The following is a 4,805-nucleotide window of genomic DNA, read 5'->3' on the forward strand; positions in this document are numbered from 1 at the left end:
GAATTTTTGGAGGATTACTTAAATTCTAAGACCACTGAGGACCTCAGAGAACAGGCACAAGTTGAGTCCAAAGCATTTGCAGAAATCTCAGTGGATTTCATTACTGGTAAAACCTCAGACGAGACAGAGATAATCTTACTTGGCTTTCAGCATCCAGCCATTAGAGGTAAGTGGTGATAACACTGTTCTGACTGAGCTTTTGTTTTGTAGAAAGGGTACTTAACAGCACACAGTGTATCAAGCCTCACATAAATAAATGGTGCGATTCATTTAAATCAGAACTATTGCCACAAGCCTCACGATGTGTAATTAATATCTTCTGGTATGCCTCATCTCATAATAGTTTTTATTCAACACAAAGGATCATTAGGAGTTGGATCATTCTGAAGAGAACGCTGCAACACAAATTCCTTCTGCTAAGATCTAGTTTAAGGATTTTCTACCGTAAGAAAATAAGGTATAAAATACTCATTACAATCCTTTAAAATATGTTAATGAATGGTGATATTTATCTCAGTATGGCAAGTATGTCTTAAAGGTTTTGCTGGGAGACAGCTTTCTGCAGCTGGCACATGATGAGCCAGTGGACACATTTCTTCACTTTTGACACCACTATCACACCCTACCCCAGCCTGCCACATAGTATCCCCATCTGCATTAGTGTAAAACTGCAGAATACAATTAAATTATCTGTCATCACCTCAATGGTACACACACAGATTCTCAGGTATTCTGTGTAAAACTATTTCCCTGGATATAGGGAAGGAAAATCTACAGCTTTTGCTACACAAGCTGTAATATTAACATCTGAGGAAGTCAGTGCCAATTGAAATCAACGGAAATTGGATTTACCGCCAAGGATTTTTCCAGTGGGAAGAGCTTGAGCCGCCTGTCCGGGGTTTTCTGAGTTTGCTACGACACTAGGTGGCAGTAGTTGTTTTAGAAGTTTTCTTTCTTTTTTAATTTTGATCCCTAAATAGAAGTGCACACACAATAAGCATGCACAGTAAGATCAGTGCTGATTCCACTGCCAGTTGATGAGGTGGGGAAATCTGTAGAGACTCAACACCAGAATAACATATTGCTTGAGAACCAAGATGAAATTGCATCCAAAAAGAGAGTGATGGCCAGTCCCAAGTTCTTGTCAAGAAACCTCTGGGAAGGACAACAAAAACCCACTAAGAGTCATACAGTCTGTCATGGGAAGGTTTCTTCTAAGGCATTCCCAGAACTAGACCTGTCATTTCTTTCCCTTTCACGGTCAGTTACTACCTTATCAAGAGATTACAGGCTCTTCTGTCACGTGTGGGAATAATACTGAAAGTTCTTCTTTTTTTTTTTTTCTTTCTTTCTTTCTTTTTTTTTTTCTTTCTTTCATATTTGGAGATATGTTATCTTAAGACATGAAGAAGTATGTACATTAATACTGAACTGAAAGTCTACTTTCTACATTGCATATAATGGGATATTTCTTAATTAACTTTCAGAAAAAGGAATATGATGTATTCCCATCACATCATTTATCTAATAAATAAATAATAAAACAATTATTTATCTTTCAGAAATTTTAGCCCACCAAATGCTTCCAGTATTAAGCAAAGTTGATTCAAATAGCACTACCTCATAAAACAGCGTACAAATATTTTCAAAATTCCTACAATTTGATTATGTAAAACCAAAAATTAAAAACATGCCAGTCAGGTCTAAAAGGTCAGGAGTATTCTAAAAATATAATACATTTCAATCTATTTTGTGCCTGATACTTTCCGATCCCATAAAAATATATATAATCAAGTTTTTCTCCATTTTTATAAAATGAGGTGCTTAATTTTTTATGAAAACTAAGATTTTCACCTAATCATTTGAGTCAAAGAACTGAAGTTTTAACAAAATGTTGTGAGATTTGCATTTAATTTGCTAGAGTTGGCAGTGCTGCATTTCAGGAACTGCACAGACCATGTGCATCACCTGGGACACAACAACACTCTGTAGCCCTTCTGTGCAGCAAAAGAAGCAAGTAATGGCTAGGTCAGCAAAGGGGGACTTAACGATGACATTATCCATGTTGAAATCTGATCAAGAGGTCCCTACCTTTAGAAAAAGTATAGAGATCATCGTATTCAAAGGCATACCACACCTTCACCAGCCGAGTTCCTCCTGGGGTCATATTGGGACATTGGCTGAGAGCAAGTACTAGCTTACAACTAAGGTCTTTCTTGAAGACTCTCTGAGCACTTACTCTAAATAATGAAAGCATCTGTAGTCACAGCACAAAATGTTCTGGCTAAAATGGGGGTACATCCCTCTGGAAGATTTCATTTTTGAAACCTTTTGCACGTCCTGGGAGAAGTGAGCAGTTAGGACAGTGCTGAGGATCACATCATCTCTAACAACAGCACTACTGGATTTCTAGTAAATGTGGAATTTCTGGCCAGAGTTCATACAGCATTTTCCTTTCTCTGATCCCAATGTTATTTGCCATCAGACCAGATATTTGAACTAATCTATCCTAATCTAGTTCTTGCGTTCTTCTGTTTTCAAAGAAAATGCACGCTGATTTTTTTTTTGTCTTCAGACTGACAATGACACTGTGCAGACTAATAGTGATACAGTTATGAACTCCAGCTGTCTTTGGTAAGGAAAAGCCATTATCATTGGCTTTCCCTTTATCCTTTTCTTTTATATCTATTTGCTTGTTAGCTGAACTTTCTATGTACCTCTTGAAACCCAATGTAATAATTCATACTGATTGCAAAAGACATACTAGAAGAAAAGGCTGCAAAGCCACTTATTTGTAGTTATCTCAGTTGTTGATCTTAGCCAATAAACTGCTGACTGATCACTGCAAATATTTCTGCTTATAGGAGATATGCAATGGGCTGATACTTAACTCACTTTAGCTTCTGTTGCCACCAGTCTTTTAGCACAATAGCTAAAATGGTGCACAATTCCCCAGCTCTGACAGGCCACAGCACAAGTGATGCACCATGTCTCAGAAGTGGAATGGTGCCTGGGTTGTTCTGAAACACTCCCTGACGACCACCTAGCACATGTAATTGGTATCACCTCTGACTTGGTGACTACTCCTCTAGCTGTTGCAGCTGCAGATGGTAAGGGGAATATATAGCCACACCTCTAGGCTTTGTCCATCATAGCTAGTGTATGTTAACGGAGATGGTGAAAAGGGGAGAAAGTGACAAGAGAGTGTATGTGTGTGGAGCGTGGGACAGAAATGCTTAGCTTAGGGGCTACTCCAATTTCTGTTGACAACTCTGTTCTTTCTAAGGTAGTACCCTGAGCTTTCCCATTTCTTTTTTACCTTTAAAGTGCTCATTGTGATGTCCTTCCTCGATCAGGATGACAAGGCGTGCTGCGTGTCTTGTGCTCCAAGGGTTCAGCTGCCAGCCACAGGTTGAAGCTCTTCCTGGTATTTCCCAAACAGCCCTGTGGTGAGTGCAGCATGCTGCAGGACAGGTTCTGAGTTCATCTGCAAGATCACAACACATAACAACTGAGAATGCTGAGTAAGCAGAATTTGGATGTTAAAAACATTTCATCTGTGCTTCTCCCTCATCTCTTGACAAGCACTACTAGCTACCTACAGTCACTATTCTCTCCTAAACCCAAATGGGAATTTTGTCCTTCACATACCCTCAGTTTTGAGCCGCCTGTCCCAGCACACAGCTAAGCCAGTCTGTGTAAAGATACCCTCACCATAGCCCTCACACTGTGAAGGAGACAAGTAAATACAACACGCAGTGGAGTGCACAGTCATACAGATCACTACTGTCATAGCTTCTCTTTATTCCCTGCCTGTCCCCATCCATCTGCTTTCTCTTGTCTTAGAAATGGCAGCTTTTGGCAAATGGACTGGCTTTTTGTTCTTTCTTTGAATTAGATCTGGGGTTACTAGCCCACAATTAGAGCTCCTACACACCACAGTACCCCAGATGACAAGCAGCAGCCCAGAGAAGCACAGACAGGTATGCACACCAAACGCCTGCCTGGTACTGGTACGTGGCATTGGCGGCTGTGCAGAGGCCCCTGCAAGGCCTGTGAAGCACTGCAGCTTCATCCAACAAGATAAGGATGCATGCAGAATGCAAGAAATGCAAGTCTACAGCAAAGGGATAAATTTTGGACACGTGGAGAATGTTTAATATAAATAAAACAAACTGCATGAATCAAGTATTTAGTTTTTGAAATGCTAGCTGTTCCAGAAGTAAAAAATCTAAACCATTATCCCTGAGATAAGCATCACAAACTATATTTATATTTCCCCCTAGGTTTTATTTTGTGTTCATTAATATATCCAACATTTTCATTTTCAAAAATACATTGTGAGCCGCATACTCTCTCTGTGTACTTTTATGGAGTTGCTATTAGAGTTGGATTAAATTGCATTTGCATTCAAGACAGAACTCAACTCACTATAATCATGCCTAATTTGTTGGAGCACTGAGTATTTAAATCAGATTATTATGATGTTTACGGCTTCCACAACCCCCAAATTGCATAATAATTGTCATGTCATGCAATTTATAGCTACGCAGACTCTGCATGAAGACTGACAGGACTATTGTGTATATTATTAGTGAAACATTTGTGAATCTGAAGAAATTATAAGGAATCCAAAAGAAAGCTGAGAAGCAGATTCTTGGTAGCATGCATACTGTGTAGCTTAAAGTAAACTCACTCTATTGCACTACTGAAAATGTGCAGTCTTTCCTACCATTTGAGCTCCTGGAGGAAGGCTTCCGCTGACATGTTCAGAGGTTCATGTGGTCAGTAGCCCCAGAGTAAAT

At 39.4% G+C, this 4,805-nt stretch overlaps 1 long non-coding RNA gene across 1 annotated transcript; it reads right to left on the reverse strand.

The window, feature by feature from the left end:
• Positions 1-325: 325 nt before the first annotated feature.
• LOC118172569 lies at positions 326-3,481 on the reverse strand. The gene is made up of 2 exons (XR_004753758.1): positions 3,320-3,481; positions 326-1,155 (listed from the first exon to the last, which is right to left on the reverse strand). It is a non-coding gene; the product is annotated as an uncharacterized LOC118172569 (long non-coding RNA).
• Between the last annotated feature and the right edge of the window lie 1,324 nt (positions 3,482-4,805).

The sequence above is a fragment of the Oxyura jamaicensis genome, chromosome 11 (genome assembly GCF_011077185.1).
Source record: "Oxyura jamaicensis isolate SHBP4307 breed ruddy duck chromosome 11, BPBGC_Ojam_1.0, whole genome shotgun sequence".
Lineage (NCBI taxonomy): Eukaryota > Metazoa > Chordata > Aves > Anseriformes > Anatidae > Oxyura > Oxyura jamaicensis.